The sequence below is a fragment of the Hydra vulgaris genome, chromosome 09 (assembly GCF_038396675.1).
Source record: "Hydra vulgaris chromosome 09, alternate assembly HydraT2T_AEP".
Lineage (NCBI taxonomy): Eukaryota > Metazoa > Cnidaria > Hydrozoa > Anthoathecata > Hydridae > Hydra > Hydra vulgaris.
The window spans coordinates 11115001-11127636 of record NC_088928.1 but is presented as its reverse complement, the minus strand read 5'-3'; positions in this window follow the sequence as shown (position 1 = coordinate 11127636).

Sequence of the window (12636 nt, the reverse complement as noted above, 5' to 3'; positions counted from 1 at the left end):
TTTAATTTAAGATTTTCATAACTGAGGTTTCATAAATGTGTCATAAATTGATTTTTTTAAATTTTTTTATGAGTTTAGTTTAAAAACTAAAAGATTCCATTAGATTACATGGTAGTTTTAATATTTTCCCATTAATCGGTATATTTGAAAGCAGAAAAAATAAAAATCATTTACCTCAACTTGCCCCAATTAAAATAAGACCTTTTAAGTACTTCATTTTTTTTTTTTTTTTTTCCCGTTTTTAATTACAACTTGCATATAAAGTAGCTAATAATAGTTCATTGCTTACATTTATCACACAATCATTAAATTCGTCACACAAATAATACATTTAGTTCCTATAAGTAAAAAACTCATGCTCAAGCAGATAGTGCTAATTATTAAACCTCAAAAACCAAAATATGCAACATTTGATGGCATAGTGCATGTTTTAAAATTAGACTTGAGTATAAAATAACTAACAATAGTTCTGCTAATAGTTCATTGCTTACATTCAACACGAAAAGAATACATTTAGTTCCTATAATTCAAGAGTTAGGAATTAACCATGATAGTTTACTCGAGGCTCTTCTACGTGAATTTTGTAGACCGGAGAGTCTATACCATGAAAGTGTTGACAAACCTGAAATGATAAATCTAAAGAAAACTCTAATAATATTTAAATGTAAATTCCGATTAAAGTTGCGGAAACATTCAAGAACCTTTTCTAGACTTTTAGAACATGAGCGAACTTGGTTGAACAAAGATGTAACTGTTGACAAAAAAAGCTTTGCGGCAAGTTCAGGTAGAAATTGCAAAAACTGAGAAGATATAGGTGATAGAAGCAGAAAATCTAAGGTAATAATAAATTGATTAAATTCAACCCAGTTTAAAAAATTGTTTACAAGCTTAAATATTAAATATTATCTTGTTTAAGGTTGTTCTCATGAAAAGTGCTACAAACTCTGAAAAAGTTAAAATCACGGAAATAAATTTTCATATAAAAATGAAAACCGAAGATGTCTCGTGCTTAAAAATTCAGTGTGACATTTCTGATGAAAAGTATCAAATTATTAGAAATTCATCAATAATACATAATGCAGGTATTTATCATTCACTTCATGAAATTAAGAATGAGAGACCCAAATGTTATCCTGAGGGTTTAAATGTGAAAGAAACATCTGCTTCAACTCCTCTACATGTTTAATCATACTCTGACAAGGATACTAACTTTTACGGAATGCCAAAACTCTATGAGAATGTTTGTTGAAATCGGGGGAGGTCTAAAGGTCTAGTTCACTTTAAAGGTGGTTTTGATGGTGCCTCCAGTCAAAGTGTCTATAAACAAAAATATACTGATACAAATATTGGTGAGGCCCAAGTTAACGAGCAAAGTCTTTTCCAGACAGCTATTGTTCCACTTAAATTAATCATCAAGAACAAAAATGTATGGTTAAATAAGTAGCCTTCTAGTACACATTATTGTAGACCCCAACATCTCCAATATCAAAAAGAAATGGAAGAATTGATAAGAAGTATGAACTTTTAAAAGCAGAAATGAATAGACTAGTCAAGTTTAAAGTAAAGTTAGAAGCAGAGAAAGGCAACCGAATGCAAATATTACATTTAAGTTTAAACTAGAGTTAACCACGTTTGATGGTAAAGTGGTTAGTGCCCTCACTAACACTCTGTCCTCCCAATCATGTAATGTTTGCGGAGCTAAGCCCTGTGAACTTAATAACTCAGCATTGATCAGTGGCATTGTTTGCTGATGACACTACCATTTATTCTTGTCGTGATAAAAAACCAACACCCTCTGATTGCTTGGAGGGGGCATTTGAGCTTGAAAATGATCTCACTTCTGCTACAGCATGGGGCTCACAGTGGCTGGTGAACTTTAAATTCAGATAAAACTCAACTTTTTTCAGCCAATCGTTATCGCAATAATTTAGATCTTCCTATATTTATGAACGGTGATGTACTCGATGAGTCACCTACTCTTCATCTTCTAGGATTAACTCTTACTTCCAATCTTTCTTGGAAACCATATATCAAATCAGTTGCAAAATTAGCATCTGCTAAGGTCTCTTTATCGAGCTGCTAAGCATCTCTTTATCGAGCTCTGCTAAGCATCTCTTTATCGAGCTCGTCACTTTCTTACTTCGGATTCTATTCTCTATCTCTATAAATCTCAAATCCAGCCTTGTATGGTATATTGCTGCCATATCTGGGGCGGATCCTCTAATGATGCCCTTTCTCTTTTAGACAAGGTGCAAAAACGCGTTGTAAACATAGTTGGACCTGCTCTTGCAGCCAACCTCCAACCATTATCACATCGTCGTAAAGTTGCTTCTCTTTCTCTTTTTTACAAATACTATAATGGGCACTGCTCTAAAGAGCTAGCGTCTCTTGTGCCATCTACTATAATTCATTCTCGTGTTACTCGTCATTCAATTAAGCCTCATCTTTTTTCTGTGACTGTTCCTAAGTGCTCCAAAAACGCTTATTCGTCTAGTTTTTTTTCTCGAAAATCAGCTCTTTGGAATTCGCTTCCTTCATCTTGCTTTCCTGACTCATATAATTTGCAATCTTTTAAGTCGTCTGTCAATCGTTATCTTGCTCTGCAATCTTCATCTTTTCTTTTTCAGTAACTTCTAACTTTAATTAGTGGCTGCTTGCAGCCTTGTTGGAAGCAAAGATTTTAAAAAAAAAAAAAAAAAAAGATCTAAACCAATCAATAAAAAAGCTTTATCTTTGGGTCTTTCTACTCTGCATTGCTGGCTCAGATCCTTAAAACATATTTTACATTTAGGATATAAGTAGGACATTAAAAAATACTTTGCCAAATCCCCTGTTGAAAAAGCATCAGTAAAAAGTAGAAAATAGAACATTCAACTGAGGTTTAGAGAGGAGCTAAGTCTTATAGTTGATATGCCTAAACAGGGTTTTGGCAACACTAACGATGGAAACACTACCAGAGGGCATTTGAAAATGCTGAAACTTTCGCTGATATTAAGGGATTGGCAATAGATGTAATTTTTTAGATTGAGGATAATCCTAATATCAGTACGCTCCAGTTATGAGTTGAACTCTGAAAGTTTTGGCCAGTATTGCTATGAAACTACTGCTGATATGTGATTCCCCCCCCCCCCAACTGTTCACAAACTCTTGGAACATGGTGTACAGATATATGAGGCATTAGAACTGCCAATTGCTAGATTAAGCTAAAATTAAAAGCTAGATTAAACCACACAGCCAGGATATCTAGAAAGAATGTTATGAAAAACCAGTACCAATACCTGTTGATTAGAAGTGATCCTTTAATATCAAACATTTGTTTCAAAAAATACAAGATTGAAAATGAAAAAACACTTGCCCCTGAATCTTTGTTAATGCTGTAATAATGAAATTAAGCTTTTTTTATTAATATTAGCTTTTCTTTTTTTGTTTTCTTTATTTATTTTGTTTTTAAAACATTTTAATATTATTATATTAAAATATCTTAAAAACAAAATATATTTTAATTAGTAAATGTTTAGGTTTGAAGAATTTAATTTTTTTAAATTAAGTCAGTCTTTGTGCGCGTAAAAGACTCTAACACCTATACGCGTGTGTAGTAAGACCCTTAGACACAAGAAAAATTTACATTAAAAAATATGTGGTATTTTTTTATATGGTATTTTAGATCAAAGAATCTGATTTTTTAAATCATGTTTTGCGCGCGTAAATGATACTTACACGCATAAGCGCGCTTCTTACGCGTCATAGATACGCGTAAAAATTATTTTCAATAGCAAATCTAAATTTTTTGAAAAAATTTTTTTATATTTTTTATAGTTTTTTATTTATACAGTACAATCTCTCTAATTCGAATTTTATGGGCAAAAATAAAATTTTGAATTAGAGAGATTTTCGAATTATAGAAAGTTGATTTTTTTCAAATATTCTTTTCAAAGTAACGAATAGAAATCAAACGAACAAATAGTAATTTTTAGGCCTAAAAGCTATATATAATATGTGTTTTAAACTTTTAAATTTGAAAAAAAAGTCAGTAAAGATAGTAGTAATTTTAAATCTTTTATGAGCCAGTAAATTCATGTCAAAGACACGATTTATATCTTTAAGAGCCTTTGTCAAATTATCTCCATATTGGTTTGCTTTTTCTTAAATTAGTTTAGCCATCCTTTTGAAGCTTGAAAGTTTTTGAAGCATAACTCTATCGCAAAATATAAAACTTTTTATTTTACCAGCAAGCCACTAATTGGTACATTATCAGCTCTCATTTGTTTGAACCATTTAAGTACAGCTTTGTTTACTTGGTAGAACGAATCAACTTTTACTCATTTTGTCAAATTTCTTTGACAAAAAGTTTGATGAGCTTTTTACTCGTCAAATTAAGAAAAGTTAAAAAGTTCGATTAACAGAGAGAACCTTACTGACGGGCCTAAAAAATCCATTCTAATTGTGAAGGTTTTCGAATTATAGAGGTTCGAATTATGGAAAGTTAAACGTAAGAGTTTCTTAAGCACATTATCGGTGACTTTGCATTTAATCGAATTATGGAGGTTTTCGAATTAAGGAGTTAAGGCAAACAAATTATCCTTTAAATTAAATAAAACTAAGAATACTTTTTTTGATAGAATTCACGATAAAGAAAATATTCCATTAAAATTTCCTAATCTTTATAATGATAACTCTAAAATAATTAGAGAGTCATCATTAAAGTTTTTAGGAGTGATACTTGACGAAAACTTGACATGGAGAGAACACATAAGAACGTTAGAAGATAAAGTTTCAAAAAATATTGGCATTCTATACAAAGCTAAGCAATTATCAAACCAAAACTGTTTAAAAATCTTATATTTCTCCCTCATACATTGTTATATAAACTATGCAAATATTGCATGGTGCAGCTCTAATGTAGGTAAAGTTAAAAAATTGGTTAGTAGACAAAAACACGCTGTCAGAATTATTTCAGGTGCAGGTCGCTTTACACATTCTAAAGAACTATTTAAAAACCATCACATACTTAATGTTTTTCAGTTGAACTTTTATCAAATTCTTATATTCATGTACAAATTTCATTATAAAGTAACTCCTATAATATTTAATACACTTTTCAATAAAATTAACCACGAGTACCTTACAAGATTTTCAAATTACAATTATGAGCAACCTAAAATGCACTATTTGGTTAATAAATTTTCTATTGCCATCAAAGGTCCTAAATTATGGAACACTTTATTAAATAACCAGCTGAAAAATTGTTCTTCACTTTTTCTATTCAAACAAAAACTAAAACAAAAACTTCTTAACGATGTTAATGAATTAAATTCTTTTTAAGATTCTTTTTTTCGTCTTTATTTATTTTTTTTTTTTTCTTATTTTCTTTTTTAACAACTTTTTTATTTAACTGGTCTTTAATTTAAATTTTCTTTAAATTCTCCTATTAACTTATTTTAAATTTTTAGGTGTAATTATTATTATTATTATTATTTTATCTTTTTTTACGATTTTCTTTTTATTATAGATTAGTTACTGATCTTAACATATTTGTAAAATTTGTATTTATTTTTTATATGGTACAAAGTAATTTTATGTTTACATTTTAATGGTTGTACACGCTTGCTGATGAAAGCACGTCGGGACGTAGTGATAAGACAAATAGTCTTCTTTTAGCCCCGGTCATGTAAATTTTATTTATATAAAACGGCATTGTATTCTTTTTTTAATGACGAAATAAATAAATTATTTTTAAAGATTTTAGTCAAAATCCTTAAAAATGTCTGAAAGAAAAACGAAATGAGTTGTCCAGAGCACAGTATAAAAGAAAGCGGGAACAAAAACAAAATAAAGCTAAAAAAATCTTTGGTTCACTAACAAAATATTTAGAAAAAGCAAAACCATCAGAGACGGAAAATGTTTGTAGCAGCCATACAAATTTAAGTAGTAAAATTTCTTCTGATAAAAATGAAAACGAATTATTAGCAGAAAATACAAATGGCAATATTATTATTAACGATAAAATAGGAGATAATACAGTTACAAATATCGACGATATCAAGGGAAATGCTTGCATTAGCCTAGCAAATCTAAGTAGTGATTATTCTTCCGAAAAAAAAAATGCTAGTGACAATATTGCAGTTGCAAATATTAACGATATTACTAAAATTGATGAAGCATATTCTGCTATGTGTCTGTAACTAAATGATCCAGCTTGCTGGTCTTTAACGCTTACCAACAAAATGGTGGACATTTTAATTGAAAAAGGTCCTACTCAAAATGTACATATCCAGAAAATAAATTGAGATCTTTTTCAAAGGTTTTTTTCTAAAGAAATAAACCTTTAAAAAAGATCTCAGCGTCAAATTGTCACACGCATAATATCTGTGGTACGATTTCTAGCAGGACAGTGTTTAGCTTTTAGAGGTTCTTCCAGTAAATTGTACAAAAAAAGTAATGGAAATTTTTTAATAGCAATTGATATGATAGGAAAATTTGATGATATAATGGCAGACCACATAAAACACGTACAATAATCAATCGCTTTAAAAAACCACATGCCACATTACATGGGAAATCGATTTCAAAATGAAATAATCACCATCCTTGCAAATCAAATTCAAAAATATATATTAACATCAATAAAAGAAGCAAAATATTTTTTAGTCATTTTAGACTATACGCCGGATGCTGGACATGTCGAGCAAATTACAATGATTTTCAAATATGTAGATACTAAAAATAATAAGATTGAAGTAAGAGAAAATTTCATTGGTTTTATCAAGTTGAAAAAAGTACTGGAGAGTCTTTTTATGATTTCTTAATTCAAAAATTATCTTGAACTAAATATTAACTAGATGTGGGGACAGGGATACGACAATGAGTCTAATATGTCCGGAAAACATATTGGATTGCAAAAATAAATTTTGGACAATTATCTACAAGCCTTATTTATGCCATGCAACGCGAATACATTGAACCTTAAGATGCGATTAAGATGCAGCTAATGTCTCGTTTCCAACAGTGGATTTTCCTAGTACTGTATCAGCAATATATAATTTCTTCAGTGGTTTACCATTTAGATGGCAAGTTTTAATAAAAAATGTAAAATCTTTAACATTGAAACAGGTTAGTGAAACTCGGTGGGAAGCAAGAATAAAAGCAATTAGACCACTGCGACATGAATTAGGTAAAATTTACGACAGCCTTATAGAAATAGCTGACGAGTGTTCAACTCTAATAGTTCGACATTAGGCTGAATGTTTGGCAATGAAAATTAAATCTTATAAATTTATTTGTTCAATAATAATATGGTACGAAATCTTGGAAAAAGTAGATGTCATTAGTAAAATGATGCAGAAAGTTTCTTGGAATATCAGTTCATGTGCTAAATTAATTATGGAAGTTTCGAAGCTTTTCAAAAGCATTAGAAGTGATAAATGTTTCGAAAATTATTTGAATATTTCTAATGAAATTTGTAAAGCAGTTAAAACAGAACCGGATTTCCCTGCTGAAATTAGTGTACGTCGCTGACGTCACCGAAAACAATTTAGCTACGAAGGAGAAGAAGATTTTTATTATGTAATACTAGATACAGCTATTTCTTCTCTTACCACCCGTTTTGCAACTTTGTAAAATTTCGAACAATGTTTTGGATTTCTCTACAAATTTATTGATATGGAAGATGAAGAAATAAAAAAAAGTTCTTTCGATCTTCATAATAAATTTAATATTTTCTAATTTAAAAATTCCGTTTCACACTTCCAGTGTAAAACGGAATTTTTAAATTAGAAAATACAGTGAACGGTCTATATAAGCAACTCATTTGAACCAATTTCAATAAAAAAAGTTTCTTATTGGGAAAAGTTGCTTATAGGTAAAAAAGGAGTATAAAAGTACTTACCGTCAGTTAGTAAAATTTTTTTACTTATTTCTTTTACTAACTAAACTCAGTTTTGTTTTGCAAAAGAAAACATTTTATTGTTTTAGTAGTTATTAATTATATATAAAAAAAAATTAAACACAGCACAAATTAAAAACAGTACAACACTAATTGCCGAAACAAACAAAAACAATTACATTTATTTGTTCATGATATCTTTTTCTCTTATTTTTAGTAACAAAAGAACCTCGTTGCAAGGTTATTTTCTTTTATCCATTCTATCACTAAATTAAAAGAATTTATAACATCATTGATATTTTTATTGGAGTCATCCGGTGTTTTTTCATTTTCTTCAACAGGAATAGTTTCACTTTCTACTTCAGCATTTTCTTCAAGGTTAAATGAATGATTTGCCTCTCTTGTTCCACTTGTCCACTCCATAATTTTAGTGTCTGCTAAATTACAATCATCAAATATTGAATTATATAATCTTGCCAAGGGAATATCATCTTCTTCTGAAAAGTGATCGGAAGGAATGTCATATTGAATTTTATCATTTGATGAAAAAAGATGTTTAAATGAATTTTGTATAACTGACACGGGAATTTTATTCCACGCCCACTAAATAAACAACATCTTTCAAATTTATATTTCTCAGTGATGAAACTATTTCATCTTCTGCACCTAAGGCTGGAAGACATGCAAGTAGATGTATGCGATAGCGTTGTTTTAGTGATTTTATCACATTTTGATCTAGTGGTTGCAATAATGCTGTGTTATTAGGGGGAAAAAACATAACTTTGAAATTCAGGTTACCAATAAAATTATTCTCAGACCCATGGCAAGTTGTATTATTTACTAAGAGAAGGGCTTTTACGGGAAGGTTTTTAGATTTCAAGTGCCGAGTTACTGAAGGTATGAATATATCATCATACTAGTCGCTAAAAAGTGTATAAGTTTGCCTAGCATTTTCGGATGATTTGTAATATACTGGCAAATCCATATTTTTAAAGCATTTTTGATTTCGATTTCCTTATCATTATCAAATCTAATTTATGCTGTAGCGTTTACGCATAGCGTAATGGTTACTCTATCCTTCATTGCTTTTTTTTTTTTTTTAACTTTACATTTGTTGTCGAAGTAAATAAATTACTTTCACAAACACAAACAAGGTTTCTGAAAGATGATCGTACTGATCTTATCATCAGAACCTTTTACAAGCGTGTGAATATAAACTACATATAAACATAATTAACAAAATAAAACGTAATTAACAATAAAAGTTTTAAAGAAAATATAAAATTACAATTAAAAAAACCTGACTACATCATCCATTAAGACAATTAAATTTTTCAGTTTATATTTGAAAATGGGAAAAGTAAAATGCTTGTCGAAATTGGCCAAAACAATTTTATTCCAAAGATAGGGTGCGCGATATACAATACAAAACTGATCAAACTTGGTTCGACAAAAGGGCTCATGTATAAAATTGTTGTTTCTAAGTATATATTTATTTATTGGTTTCAAACAAAAGAGATCTTTAAAAACGGGTAAAGATATATCATTTTTCCACATACACTGCAGGCCAAAAGTTTCCGGACACTTGGATTTTGTTTAATTTTTTAATTAAAACTCCCATAATTATTTCAAAAAAATTCTTATATTATATTTATTTTATAAAAGATACATATAGTAACTATTTAAGAAAAAAAAAAAGAAAAAAAAAAAAAAGAAAAAAAATACTAACAACACTATTATTATTAAACTGTCTTTTCGTCAAAAAATAACCGACGAGTTTTTATCACTTTTTTTGCCATCCGTGGCATCCTATTTATTAATTTATCTATTATTTCGGGTGTAATAGATAACCAGGATTCTTCTAATATCTGCCACAGGTGCTCTTTGGATGTTGGGCATTTTTGTCTGACCTTTCTGTCCAATTCTTCCCACAGTAACTCCATTGGGTTCAAATCTGGTGATTGGGCCGGCCAGCTCATGTTTTTGAGGACACCATTATCCTCTTGTTCCTTTATGTAGTTCTTACATAATTTTGAGGTGTGTTTAGGGTCATTGTCCTGCATAAAAACAAAACTACGACCAATAGTTCTTAAGCCAGAAGGTATAGCATTGTTTTCTAGAATTGTTTTATATTGTTCTTTTTTCATAATACCCTCAATTTTAACTAGGTCACCAACACCAGCTGAAGAAAAACATCCCCATACCATAACTGACCCACCACCATGCTTGATTGTCGGCACTAAACACTCTGGGATCATTTTTTCTTTTGTTGTTCTTCTGATGTAAATTCTACGTCTTTGCCCAAACAGTTCAAATTTGGACTCGTCGGTCCATAGTACTTTTCCCCAGTCTCCTTCTGTCCAATTTTGGTGGTCTATAGCCCATTGTAACCTTTTCTTTTTATTTTCAATCCGTAGCAACGGTTTCCTGACCGCTATACGGCCAGAAAGTCCTGCTTGTCTAAGACGTCGTTTCGTAGTGGTTAATGAAATAGATTTTGAATGACTCCTATTAAAGCCTGAAGTTATTTCCGGGGCCGTAAGTCTTCGATTCCTTTTACTCATCAATATTATACTATTATCTTCTGCTTTTGTTGTTTTCCGTGGTCTACCAGATCTTTTTTTGTCTTCAAAAATGCCTGTTTCTTTCCATCGTTTGATGGTATCTTGTACAGTACTTCCGGCAACTTTTAATTTTTTGCAAATTTTACGAACTGAATAACTTTCTTTATGTAATGTAATTGTTTCAGAACGTTTTGCAACCGTTAAAGAAAGTTTCTTACCCATATTTTTAGTTAAATAGTCGAATTATAAAATTTTAAAATTTTTTTCAAGATTTTTTAATGTAACCATCATTAATACCAAATGAAAACTAAGCAAAACTAAATATTCTTAATCATTTTAGTCGGCTATCATTATATTATAAATATTTACTTCATGTTTCAACAAATAAATAACTTTAACAAGACCAAACTCTTAAGAGTAATGTAACGCTATATATCAAGTTAAAATAAACAATTAAAAAAAAAACTTACTTATTTAGGTTTGAGGTCAGTAATACCCAATTACTGACCTCAAACTTACATAAACACTTAAAATTAGTAAGTTTAAGTATTATAAATTAATTTTATTGGTTAATTTAATGATACAGGATAGATTTTAGCTTTTTATATAAAAATATCAAGTGTCCGGAAACTTTTGGCCTGCAGTGTATACATAAAGCACAAAACATTAAAAACATTAAGCTCATAAATATTGAGAACTTTCATTTCAATGAAAAAGTTTTTTTTTTTTTTTTTTTTTTTTGTTCTTTTATTTCTTCACAATAACTATTAAAATAAAATAAATGAAAGAAAAATGCATACAAATAAAAAATTACAAATTTTGTTGCATTTAAAATAAGAACGCGGAGGCTTGCAGAAGATCAGATGATCTTGTCATCAAGAACCGCTTACAATCGTTACGTGTTTAAAACAATTTTGTAACGTGTATAAAAAAAATAAGACAGTCAAATAAAGTATATAAAACGAAAGTTAGAAGTAAAAATTAACGTTTTATATAAATACTTAAAATACAAGACTTGATAGGTATAAAATGTATAAACTAAAATAACATGATACACAAAGATAAAATTAATAAAACGAAATTTAAATATACAAGTATATAGTCAAACAAATATATTTTATATATGAATTCGTAAAAACATAAATAAATCAAAATAACTAAATTTAAATTTATATAAGTATGTTTTCAATTGAGAGAATGATATTTTTTAATTTCCTTTTAAATGCGAAAAAGTTCCAGTCTTGAGAAAAATCATGTTTCAAAGCTACATTGTTTTAAAACTACAAGGCATTTTAACTTACTTTTTTCAGTGATTCCCCATTCAACATTAGCATAATTTAAATAACTATGAATTAAAGAGTAGTAGAGTTGAGTTAGGCTTTTTTTACATAAAAATGTTCTGGTTTTATATAAAATTTCAATATTTTTAGAATTTTTGTACCAATATAGTCGATATACGTTTCCCATGTGATGTTTTCATCAAGAAAAACACCTAAGAACTTTGTTGCATTATGTCTTTTTATTTCAACATAATCAATAAAAATTTTAGGCAAACTTTGGGGTAAATAAGCTTTTTTAGAGACTGGGTGGAAAAGTACCCAAATTGTTTTTTTAATGTTAAGAGTTAGTTTATTGCATTTAAACCATGTGGATATAGTTTTAAATTCATCATTCGTAGTATAGAAAAGTTATCGGAAAAGAATAAGTTAGTGTCATCAGTAAACATGATACTCATTAATTTAGAGGCTTTATTTAGATCGTTTATATAAATCAAGAACAATAGTGGTCCCAAAATGGAACCTTGTGGAATGCCACATGAAATATTTAGAAATTTATTTGAATGATCATTATTGTGAAAACAAATTGTTCACGGTTGGATAGATAACTTTTGAACTACTTTATAACTTTGCAATTTATTCTATAATATTTTAGCTTTTGTTGTAAAATTTCATGATCGGCAGTATCGAATGCTTTCGAAAGGTCGATGAAAACACCTAATGTAATTATAGACTTTTCAAAAGAATTTGAGATTTCAAATTGGATAACTGCATGTTCTGTGGAATTAATTCTTTTAAAGCCGAATTGATAGTTGTATAAAAAATTATTAGAATGAAGATAATTGTATAATCTATTGTACATAATATGCTCTAGTATTTTTGAAAATGTGGAGAGGACAGAGATAGGGCGATA